The 12,983-nt window shown below is 44.2% G+C and overlaps 1 long non-coding RNA gene across 1 annotated transcript; it reads left to right on the forward strand.

The window, feature by feature from the left end:
* Positions 1-896: 896 nt before the first annotated feature.
* LOC128339937 (uncharacterized) lies at positions 897-8,675 on the forward strand. Its single transcript, XR_008313343.1, has 3 exons — positions 897-1,115; positions 1,212-1,753; positions 8,041-8,675. It is a non-coding gene; the product is annotated as an uncharacterized LOC128339937 (long non-coding RNA).
* Positions 8,676-12,983: the final 4,308 nt, after the last annotated feature.

The following is a 12,983-nucleotide window of genomic DNA, read 5'->3' on the forward strand; positions in this document are numbered from 1 at the left end:
TTCAAAACATTTATTAAAGATAATAATTACAAAGCTACATAGTTTGAGAATGACTTTCATTTGTCAGGGGAGCTAACAGCAGGAGGAGTGAGAGCCAAGACCAAAGCCCAAATGTTTCTGGCAACAATTGCTTGACAAATCGGTGCTTAGAAAGACAAGGATCACAATGCATATTCGAAACATATAGACAGATGTGGGTGCTTGGGTTCGTGGATAATAAGAGATGCAAACGAGATAAGGCGATCGCTTTTGTTGGGCCAACTTCTGCTGCTGGAGGATAATGCAGATTGTTGAGGCACATAAAATGTTCTCCGTAACCTATATCCTTGCCGAGTGAGAAGATGAAGCGCTCTGAGTAATGCAGAAGCTTAAATGCTCTGCTAACTGAAGTAGGCTCAATAAGATATATTGGTTTCCTTACTTTCTCTGCATCTGTTATGGCATACTAGGAACATAGGAAGCTGCCTTATTCTGAGTTAGACCATTAGTCCATCTAGCTAAGCATTGTCTACACCAGGGATGCACAACTTGAATCCTTGTTTTTGGTCTACAACTCCTATTATCCCCAGCCACAGTGGCCAATAATTAGATATGATGAGAGCTGTAGTTCAACATCTTCAGGAAGGCCAAAGTTGTGCAGCCCTGGTCTACAATGACTGGTAGCAGCTCTCCAAGGTTTCAGGTAGGAGTCTTTCCCAACTCTGCCTGGAGATGCCAGAGATTGAACACGAGACCTTTTGGATTCAAGCAGATGTTCCACTGGGGTATGCATGGAACTGGCTGGTCCAGTCCGGTTCAAGTCCGAACCGGACCTGAACCAGACCGGGACAGTTCAGTCCAGCACCCCCTCGAAATGCACCCCTCGGTTTGGTTTGGGGGTTCTCTGAGGTGGCAGGGTGTGGGTGTGTCCATGAAGGTTCCCCTTCCCCTGCTGGCCTCCCTTCCTTCCAAAACTGGCCTGTTCAGCTGTTCTTCGGCCCATTCGGGCCTTTCCCCGCAGCACAGCAGCCATTTTGAAGGCTGTCATGCCTGTGCAATGGGCCTCTGTGAAGAAGGTAAGGAAGACAGCAGAGGCAGAGGACATGAGGAAGCAGTGGTGGTGGATACATTCACAGGTTTGGAATAGGCAGGCCCTTGTCTTCTCATTCCTTTGTTTTGGCCCTCTCTGTAATCCTGAGTTGCTGACTTGCCTCTGTTTCTTCCGTATTTAGATAGTGAGTGAGCCTTTCTGTCTGTCACTGGATATTTGTGTTGGGTGGATATTCAGTAAGCAGAGACTGTCTCCAAATGTGTATTTGCAAAGTAACTGACATATGGAAGACCTGATCTTATCTGAAATCGCCTGGCCATGCCTGAAATATGTTGCAGGAAGAGCAGTGACCCGGACTGTGAAGGCTTTTGATTGAGGGTGTCTGAATCCAAAGTTGCTCTGATGTTTTATTTGATGGGTTCTGCCGTCTGCAAATGATGGAAAATCCAGTGGAAAAAGATTGCATGAAAAGGTCGAGTGGGAGATGGAGTCCATAGACGTTGCTAAATGGCTAGCTTGGATAAACGATTATGACCGTCTGTCCATCACATTTAGGAATTTCTGTGCTAACTAGTTCTGCAGGATTCCTACGCCTTGGTGACGGTAAAAGTTGTCAAAACCGTAGAAGCATCCGGCTTGTCTGTGTTGACCCTACATTCCTGAAGAGGATTGCTTTAAGTCTTACTTGGTTTTATATTATGAGTTAAATTTCATATCTTTCAGGTAATCCAATCTGTGTATTTGTGGATACAAAGAAATCCTATGATCCTGTAAGTACAGGTTGTGGCCACCCCCACCCCCCACCCCGCAAGTAATGCACCAGGAAAAGGTCATGACGTTACTTCCCTTCCTGATATCACCCTAGAACAGGGGTGGGCCAGCTTGGCCCTCCAGCTGTCATTGAACTACAACTCTCATCACCCTCAGTCACAATTTATTGTGGCTGGGGATGATGGGAGTTGTAGTTCAACGATAACTGGAGGGCCCAGTTTGCCCACCCTGTTTTAGGGTGATATAAAGAAGGAGACGGTGGCAGTTTTCAATGCTGCCGCTGTGGCTGCTCCAAAGGCAGAAACTTTCTCAGCAGAAGCCAGCTCTTCATTAAATGATAAGCCTCACTCACCGACCCCTTCCCAATGTATCGAGCTGATATCAATTATGGACTTGATGCAATCCTAGCCACACCCTGCAGCGTTTACACAATGTGAGAATGGTCAGGATCAGGATTGGGATCAGGCCGGTAATTCAGCTCATGCGCAGCCCTACTGACCAGCTCTTGCTTTCCAAGAATAGCCAGTTACTAATTTTCTGGTGAATGGAGAAAGAGCTGGTTCTTCTCAGAAAGTAAGAGCTGGCCAGCAGGTGGCACTGCAAAAATCATGCAAGGCCACAGCTTACAATAATCAGATTGTGAGTGTGAGATCATGCTGGGATGTAGGATGGAAGCCTGCTGCAGATATGTGTAGAAGGTGAATAAGCGTGCCCTTAGAATGTATAAGAAAGCTTTTCACATTCTATGCAAGCTGCTGAGAATGAAAGAAAACGGCCTCTGCTGCCCCAGGAAGGAGAGGCGTTCACCAGGTCAGAGGGAACCCTCTGCAGGTCAGTCTTGCTGAGGACCTCTTGAATGTGTGCCTGACCCTGTTACTTTTGAAAGTCTTCGCAGGACCAGATAATGGAGGCTCATGAGCAGATCTCCCATCTCTTTTAAATGTTGTTAAGTTGCAGCTGCAGGTGGCAGCAGTCCGGATTGCAACCGCAGTGCCAGGGGAGGGTTTTGTTTCGCTCAGTCCCCTATAAGGTTTTCCTGATGAAAATGGCTGCCTCCGAGGCGACTGTTTGCCCTGCTAGAACAACTTATGTGCCATCATGCTAGATTCACATTGTGACCTGCTGCTGTACACAAACAGCCTGCCACTCAGTAACAGCCACCAGGTGGGGTGATGTAAAGGGACCCCCCCCACACACACACACCGGCAGTCATATAACATACAAGCTAACCTTTTATTGCTTTATTCATATTACATTAATGACACCTAATAATGGAGCAAATGCTAAGTAAAAGCAAAGCAGGGGTAATTAATCCAAGATGGAATCTTGTGGAGATCTGTATATACAAATACAAAATGTTTTTGTTCTTGTAGGTTTCCCACTCCATCCAAGCTTTTTATCTTACTTAGCTTTCAGTTTTTGCTGATATCTCCCCAGGCTTGGAGAGATATAAATTCCCATTTTAATTTCATATCCTGATAATATCAGGAATGGGACTCAAAGTTTGCACAGAAATAGTTGATGATATTTACATTTCACATTCTAATGAATTCATAACAAGCACTCTGAAGAACTGCCTTGAAATTGTTTTCCTGTTGAAGTCTCACAATACATTGGTAGTATAATGACATTTTAATGGGGTCTCCAGAGGCTTGCAGCGAAATTGTCAGGAGAAAATTGTGGTGACACTAATTGAATTGGGAGCTGATCTAAAATGTGAACAGTATATGTTTTGTATTATTATAGCAATGGTTTATATGTATAGTTAACAAGAACCGCACAGACTGGTAAGCGGGAAGTCAATATTTACTTAATTAAGTGTAACTTGATTGTTAAGGTATTGTAAAAATCAATAAAATTTTAAAACGCGAATAAAATGTGAACAGTAATCACGAAGCAAGAAGGAGAAATGCAAAAAGATGGAGACCGATTCTGCCAACCTAATCAGTTTCTGAGATTTTGCATAAGTGAAGGAAAACTGGGAAATTTTGAACTGGTATTTAAAAAGCTAGCTTCTTAATATGCATAGACAGGTTTTAAAGCAGATGGGTGGTTATAAGGATTACTGTAATTATTGCTAAATTAGAATTTATGTTTGTTTCTATCTGTGTAGGCCTTAATCAGAATCAGGGTCTTTTCTTCAACTATGACTGAGTCCACAACTGTTGGGAATTCTCTCTGGTAATAGAAGCCCTTCTTCATTATAGCAGGATGCACAGAGGCACAACACAGTGGAATTTGGTTAGGCGTGCGTGTATGCTGAGAGTAAAATAACTTGGAGCCAGTTCATAGTTTCAAATCAATATAAGGAGTATTTATTATAGAACTCCATTCTAGATAGCAAAGTGAAGAGATAGGAGCTCTAATCTAGCTAGCTAGCTGGATGCAGATGGATTCTGCATCTCTGCACACATGGTGCAGGGAGAGAGAAGCTTGCATGTTGCAAGGGAGAAGGAAGGGAGACAAGAGAGAGGAAGTGGCTGGAAGGAAGGAAGTCCCTTAGAATAGCAATCTACATATCAAAAGGATAGTGTCAGAGCAGTAGAGAAGGGATGACCAATGTCTTGACCCTCTAGCCCTCTGACTCACTAGTCTGTCCTCCTGTCATTGAGACAAGAGACAGTGTATAGTACTTCACTTCCAACAACAACATTATGAGTATCCTAGTTTAAAAAAATAAATAAATCAGGATTAGTAAACCCCCTGGAACCCATAATTTCACGGCAATCCTCATCAAACCATTTTGGTTAACCAGCATTTAACAGGGATAGATAATGATACAATCCTGATTTCCTGCCCTGGTTAAATGCTGGTTAACTGGAGCAATTTCCAGGATTGCCCTGAAATTCTGGGTTCACACAATAAGCTCCACGAGGCTCACTAATCTTGATTAACTTTTTAACCAGGATCCTTATGATTTTGAGGAGCAGTTATATTAGCACACAAAGGACATAAGAACATCCTTGCTGGATCAGGCCCAAGGCCCATCTAGTCCAGCATCCTGTTTCGCACAGTGGCCCACCAGATGCCGCTGGAAGCCACAGGCAGGAGTTGAGGGCATGCCCTCTCTCCTGCTGTTACTCCCCTGCAACTGGTACTCAGAGGCATCCTGCCTTTGAGGCTAGGGGTGGCCTATAGCCCTCTGACTAGTAGCCATTGATAAACCTCTCCTTCATGAAGTTATGCAAACCGCTCCAAAAGCCATCCAGGTTGTTGGCTGTCACCACATCTTGTGGCAGAGAATTCCACAAGATGATTATGCATTGTGTGAAAAATTACCTTTGTTTGCTGGTCCTAAATTTCCTGGCAATCAATTTCATGGGATGACCCCTGGTTCTAGTGTTATGTGAAAGGAAAAAGAATTTCTCTCTATCCACTTTCTCCACACCATGCATGATTTTATAGACCTCTATCATGTCTCCCCGCAGTTGTCTTTTTTCTAAACTAAATAGCCCCAGGTGTTGTAGCCTTGCCTCATAAGAAAAGCACTCTAGACCCTTGATCATCTTAGTTGCCCTCTTCTGCACCTTTTCCAGTTCTACAATGTCCTTTTCTAGATGTGGTGACCAGAATTGTATGCAGTAATCCAGGTGTGGCCGCACTATCGTTTTGTATAAGGGCATTATAATATTAGCCGTTTTATTTTCAATCCCTTTCCTAATGATCCCTAGCATGGAATTGGCCTTTTTCACAGCTGCTGCACACTGAGTTGACGTTTCCAACGAGCTGTCCACCACAACCCCAAGATCCCTCTCCTTGTCAGTCCCTGACAAGCTCAGATCCCATCAGCGTATACTTGAAGTTGGGGTTTTTCATCCCAATGTGCATCACTTTACACTTGCCAACATTGAACCACATTTGCCATTTTGTTGCCCACTTACCCAGTTTGGAGAGATCCTTTTGGAGGTCCTCACAAACCGTTTTGGATTTCACTACCCGGAAGAGTTTGGTATCATCTGCAAATTTGGCCACCTCGCTGCTTACCCCTGCTTCTAGATCATTTATGAATAAATTAAAAAGCACCAGTCCCAGTACAGATCCATGGGGGACCCCACGTCTTACTTCCCTGCATTGTGAAAACTCCCCATTTATAACTACCCTCTATTTCCTGTCCTTCAACCACTTAGCAATCCACACATGTACTTGTCCCCTTATCCCATGACTGCTAAATTTTCTTAGGAGTGCTAGATGAGGAACTTTGTCGAAAGCTTTTTGGAAGTCCATGTATACTATGTCAACTGGATCACCTTGATCCACACACTTGTTGGCACTCTCAAAGAACTCCAAAAGGTTTGTGAGGCAAGATTTACCATTGCAGAAGCCATGCTGGTTCTTTCCCAGCAGGGCCTGTTCTATATGCTTTACAATTTTATCCTTGAGGATGCTTTCCATTAATTTGCCTGGAACGGACATTAAGCTAACCAGCCTGTAATTTCCCGGATCACTCCTGAATCCCTTTTTGAAAATTACATTTGGTACTTTCCAGTCCTCTGATACAGAGTTTGATTGCAGGAATAAGTTATATATTTTAGCAAGGAGGTTGGCAATTTCACATCTGAGTTCTTTGAGAACTTTTGGATGGATGCCATCTGGCCCTCACAATTAGCTCATTTTTAGTTTTTCCAGACAGTTTAGAACATCAACTCTTGTCACTTCTATCTGACTCAGTTCTTTAGCCTCCATCCTCAAAAGCCTGGTTCAGGAACAGGTATATGCTCAGTATCTTCTGCCGTGAAGACGGATGCAAATAACTCATTGAGCTTCTCTGCAACCTCCATATCCTCCTTAATAATCCCTTTCACTCCCTCATTGTCTAATGGTCCAGCCGTCTCCCTGGCAGGATTCCTGTATCTGATGTCTTTAAAGAAGATTTTGTTATTCCCCTTGATGCTTTTAGCTAAATGTTCCTCAAACTCTCTTTTTGCCTCCCTTATTGTCACCTTGCATTTCTTTTGCCAGAGTTTGTGTTCCTTTCTGTTCTCTTCATTTGAACAGGCCTTCCAATTTTGGAAGGAAGTCTTCTTCCCTTTTATGGCTTCCTTGACGGTACCTGTTAGCTATGCTGGCACCCTCCTGGACTTAGTGGTACCTTTCCTCCTTTTGAGTATACAGTCTAACTGGGCTTCTAGTATTGTGGTTTTGAGTAAACTCCATGCATTCTGGAGTGAAGTGACTCTCCTGATTCCCTTTTCAGCTTTCTTTTCACCATACTTCTCATTTTGGAGAAGTTTCCTCTTCTGAAATTCAAAGTGTCTGTGTTAGACTTCCTTGGTGATTCTCTCCCCACATGTATGCTGAATTTGATCGCACTATGGTCACTGTTCCCTAAAGGGTTGATGACACTGACATCACACACCAGGTCCTGGGTGCCACTCAGGATTAAGTCCAAGGTCGCCTTCTCTCTGGTTGGTTCCAAGACCAACTGTCCACTATACATTTAAACTAGGACATGTCTACATGATACATTTAAACTAGTTTTAATCTAGTTTCAAACCAGTTTGCTAGTCATGGCTCTCAGCCAAGGCAATTGGGAACTGTAATTTCCCAATTTAGAGATCTCTCCCAAAAGACCTGGAATTTTGCCAAAGCCCTTACAAAACAAAAAATTCCCTAAGTTCTTTGAGGGAAGTCTTGACAATTAAACCATTTTCAAACCAGTTAAATTCTGCAGAAAAGCTAGGAAGACAGTGTTACAGTCTGTCCCTGTTGTGAATGATGTATATACATTTGAGATTCACATAGACATGTCCACATCTTGCATTTCACAGTCATTAGGCCCCTGGTTTGCATTTCTTCTCCATACATCTGCCAACTAAGAATAGCGCTTTATGCATCTAATTAAATGGGTTCAAGTCCATGGGAACCTATGTCTCAATAAGGCTGCCATCCAATGCATATTTACCTGAGAGTAATCCTCTTTGAACAACAGTGGAGTTTATTTCTGAGTAAAAATGTATAGTACCTGCTAACTGAGGAAAGAGGTGCCTTTCAAAGTGGTGATTCTCTTATATTTAGCAGGGGGAGAACAACTGGCCCTATCTAGCCCCCAGCACAACATCCCTCCAGTGGCTGCTGCTGGTGTCTACCTTATGTTTCTTTTTAAACAGTGAACCCTTTGGGGACAGGGCTCCATCTTACTACTTTATTATTGTTTTCTCTGTGTAAACCATTTTGGGAACTTTTGTCGAAAAGCGGTATATAAATGTTTGTTTGTGCTGCAAATGTATTTGTCTTTACAGTGCCTCAAGATTCTTACAGTGTGATGTGATGCACTTGGAGCATTTGAACCATAGCCCTACTTGGATATACCAGGACCTTCTCCATGTGTAGTCTGCCCACTGAGCTATAGATGTTCCTGCTGAACCTGTGAAGTGGCCTTGTACTGAATTAGACCATTGATCCACCAAGGTCAATATTGTCTGCTACACTGACTGAAATTGGCTTTCCAGGGTTTCAGGTGGGAGTCTTCCCCAGTCCTACCTGGAGATGGTGGGACCTGGGACCTTCAGCATGCCAAGCAGGCACTCTACCACTGAGCTACAACCCTGCCCCAAAGTTGAGCTCATTCATGTGTACAACCTGGTGAGATACTTGTTTATTTGTTTAGGAACATAAGAAGCTGCCATATACTGAGTCAGACCATAGGCCCATCTAGCTCAGTATTGTCTACACAGACTGGCAGCTGCTTCTCTAAGGTTGCAGGCAGGAATCTCTCTCTGCCCTATCTTGGAGAAGCCAGGGAGGGAACTTGGAACCTTCTGCTCTTCCCAGAGCGGCTCCATCCTCTGAGGGGAACAACTTACAGTACTCACACTTCTATTCTCCCTTTCATATGCAACCAGGGCTGACCCTGCTTAGCTAATGGGACAAGTCATGCTTGCTACCACAAGACCAGCTCTCCTCTCCTTGTTTGTTTGTACATTGTTTATTCTTATTAATAATAATAATTTTAAAAAAACATATTTTATACCGCCCAAAACTTATGTCTCTTACATTGTTATCTCACTTTTATTTTAAGAAGTGCAGAGCAGTACACATAGCTATGTTTCTCCCCACAACAACTTTGTGAGGTAGGTTAGATTCAAAGAGCCGTGACTGGTCCAATGTTACCTAGTGAGTTTCATGGCTGAATGAGGATTTGAGCTTAAATCTCCTCAGCCCTAGTCCAACAATCTAACCACTGCACAACACGGGCTCATACCCATTTTACAAATGGGTATGCAATTTGATCAAGAACATGTAATGAAACATATATCTGCAGTGGGGTTGGGGTGACAGCTCATTTCAGAGCCTAAGCCAAAGACAGCAGGCATGTCACTATACTGACTGGACCAGTGGCGGAGCAAAGGGAACGGGGGACCATGTTTGCCTCCATCCCCGGCAGCCCTGCTGGGTGCATGCAGCATGTGTGACAGTGATGTCCTTGCACATGATGTCACACACAAGGGGTGTGGCCAGAGCCCCGGAAGGAAGCATGCCTAGCTGGCGTTTGCTGGTTGGGTGTACATTTTGTTTGTTTGCTCCCTCACGCAGGCAATGAAAAAACATGCACCCAGCCAGCAAACACCACCTGGGAACGAGCTCCAGAAGGTTTGCACGACCCTTTTGAGGCTCTGGCCATGGGGAGGGCCAAGTCAGGTGGCTCCCAGGAGCTTGGCAGCCCAGGTTCAAAGAACTCATCAGCCCTATTATAGCTTAATCCTTGGACTCAGGGTTGTAACTATAATAGGGCAAGGGGAGACAGTTGTCTGGGGGCCCACTGTCTTGGGGGGCCCCCCAGATGCAAGTCACATGACTGACTCCCCCAGCTGCACACCCGCCCGGGCTTCCTTCAGTTGTATTCATCCTCTGAAATTGATGTGAGTGTTAAGACCTGGAGCTACCAGAACAGCATGTCTTTCTCTAGTACCATTAAACGACTTGCATCGACCACAATTTACGAAACCTTTAAAGAATAATTTAGGATGATGTTCTTTTGTGGCACATAGGTTATGCTTTTTGTTACCACTATTCAGCCTCATTTAAGATTTCTTTACTTCATGAGCTGAGCTTCAGTGAGGGGGGGCATTTTAAAATCTTGTCTCTGGGCCCACTCCAACCCTGCTACGCCCCTGCTTGGACTGGACAGCACAAGTGTATTGGGGTGTGTGTGTTAAATGTCGATCGACAGTGTTGTAGAGTCTCTGCTTAGCTAAATAAAGTCTGGTCTGATCAGACACAAAAAGTAGCAAATCTAGGAAGGGCTACATATTTAATCCTGTCTGGAAAAAGTGTGCGTTGGGGAAGGAAGCATTGACCCTTCTCTTTGTATCCTGAGCAGAGCCGTTAGCAAGAAAGAGCTGTGAAGATCAATGAAGAAACAAACAATCGGTCTGGGGCCTGATAAGCCATTTTTCTGACAAGAGCCCTAGAATTATCCATCGGCCATGGAATTCACAAAGTTCAGGTGCTTAACCAGCTCTGTGGCTGCACAATAGCTTGTTCTGTAGGGGCTGGGTAACTCCAGGGATTAGTAAGAAGATATAATACAAGGGGCTTCAAATACCTGGGACCTGATCTGCTCATGCAGCAGAATGAGGTGGTAAAAGCCTGAAGTGGTAGAAAGGGCTTTCCCATTTCAGACTGTAGGAGTGTGCATCATGTTTGAATAATCTCCCACATAAAAACTCCTTGCACGTAAAAAATAAAAAGGCGAACCCACTCTGATTTGACTTATTGGGGAATGAAAACAGGGTGATTTTGTTTCAGACAGTTATTCATTGATAATGAGCTGTACTTCATTTGCAGGAACTTCTCCAAGTCTTGTGGAAATCAATGAGAGGCCTTCTTCTATTGACTTCCTATGGAATTGGATCTGATCCTGTAGTTGTGGAAGCCACAGAAAAGGTCACATCATTTGATTCCTCTTTACAGCAATAGTTGCTAAAAGGAAAAGACATGATTTTGAATCAATGTCCTGTGTTCTCTCCCTTCCCATGCAGATCAATGGGATCTTCATAGAGGAGAAGTCAGCTATATGTGTTATTTCATTATTGCTTTTCTTATTGGGGTTGCTAGCTGAGGAGAAGAAAACCAGTTTTTGTCCCTCGATGTTACCAGAATCCCTGGTGTGAAAGTCAGAATTCTTTCGAGTAAATGCAGAATTTTCAAACAAAAGTGAGCACTCCATTATGGAGCATATAAGATGTTGGCTGATCTCCTAATTATCAAACCATCAGTGCAATTTTTGTCCCTCACTTTTGCCTCCAACCCCACACCCAAAACTGGAGCAGAAAATTCTCTACCCAACCTTAATTTTCTGAAGCTGCTGAATGTAAGACTGCAGGATAGAGGTGAATATTTCTTCTGTGGAAACCCAAACAGTCTCTATTCAACTGAGGAACATGGGGTGATCAGTGATGAGAGTCACAGCTTTGGTGCATGGGTGTCCCCCTGGAAAATGATTTTTTTCTGGAGGGGGCAAAGCCAGCAATTGTGGGGGGGGGGAGACCAGCACCCCCTCCCTGGGAGTATGCCCCACTAAATTCAATGGGAACTGAGAACTGCCTCCTCTTGTCCCCCTCTCCAGATGCTCATGTGTTGGTGACTGCTTCACATGCATCTCTCTATGCAGCTCCATTACCCTGTCCTAGAGTGCCAGCAAGTCACATGAGCAAACCCTGCTAGGGCGGTCACACCTGAGCCCCATTCAGAATTTTAAAAATTCTCACAGTTGCTGCACCAAAAGCAGGTTGGAAGTCCCACCCACTCACCCCCTCTCTCTAGATCAGTGATTCTCAAACTTGGGTCCTCAGGTGTTATTGGACTTCAACTCCCATAATCCCCAACCAAAGGCCACTGAGGCTAGGGATTATGGGAGTTGAAGTCCAATAACACCTGAGGACCCAAGTTTGAGAATCCCTGCTCTAGATCAGGGATTCTCAACGTGTGGGTCCCCAGATGTAATTGGACTTCAGCTCCCACAATTCCCAACCAAAGGCCACTGGGGCTGGGGATTATGGGAGTTGAAGTCCAAGAACATCTGGGGACCCACACGTTGAGAAACCCTGCTCTAGATGCTCATGGTTACAGCAGCATTTGTGCACACATGGAAATGCCATATTTGTAAGGGCAGGCGCTTCCATGATCAACAGCTTGGGCACATAAACGCTGCTGTAACTGTGAGCAGTTAGAGCAGTGGGTTGAGAGAAAGCACTGGGATAGGACTTCCTACCCACATTTGGCACTGTAACCATGAGTGGCATTTTTTATTTTTTATTTGGTAAATGTCTGAATGGGACTATTCCTCCATACTTGCCAACTGTCCCAATTTACCCATGACAGCCATGAATACCCACCATATTTCCCAGCTCATGACCATGCACTGCAGAGTCACGATTTCCCAATGCTTCCCTCTCCCACCTCCCCCCTGTCCCCTTCTCTGGCCCATCTCTTTTGGCTGCTGCAACAGGCTTTAGGATGCGGGCGGCTGCAGATCTTGTCAGAAGTCTCATGAGAGGGGACTTTGGACTCTTGTGAGAGTTGTGATGAGATCTGTGGCCTGAGAGGAGGCTAGAGGAGGAAGGAGGAGGCTCTCCCGGCATGGGCAACCCACTGAATCTCCTCCCTCAAAGCTCCAAGTGTGGGTGAGTGGATGGCCAGCACTGTTCCCTCTAGGGCATGTGCAGGTGCACATGCTCACACATTTTCTGATGTGCACTCGGTTAATTTTATTGATTGATTGATTGATTGATTGTTAAATTTGTATACTGCCCTTCATTAAAACAATCCTAAGGCGGTTCACAGAGAAATTTTTTTAAAAGACTATAAAAATTACAATTAAAATATTAAGCTAGAATATAAAAACATAGATATGGCTAAAAATATTTAAAATACAAGCACTATATAACCATATAAAATACAAAGAAGCAGCAGTAGAGACAACAAGCCTGGGTAAAAAGCCAAGATTTCATATGCTTTCTAAAATTTTAGATCCCACTCAGGTTGACTCAGGAAGGCCCCACTCTGAATGCATGTGCGCACATACTGCCTTGATACTGTCACCCAGAACAAAACTCATTCCACACATAGATGAAAAAAATTAGAACATTGGTGGCCAGATATATAAACGTCTGGCCAGGAGGTGCTATGTTTCAGAGTGTGAGGATTTGGGGGGAGAAAGGTCTGATTTTGAGAGAGCTGA

This window comes from Hemicordylus capensis, chromosome 1, assembly GCF_027244095.1.
Source record: "Hemicordylus capensis ecotype Gifberg chromosome 1, rHemCap1.1.pri, whole genome shotgun sequence".
Classification (NCBI taxonomy): Eukaryota; Metazoa; Chordata; class Lepidosauria; order Squamata; family Cordylidae; genus Hemicordylus; species Hemicordylus capensis.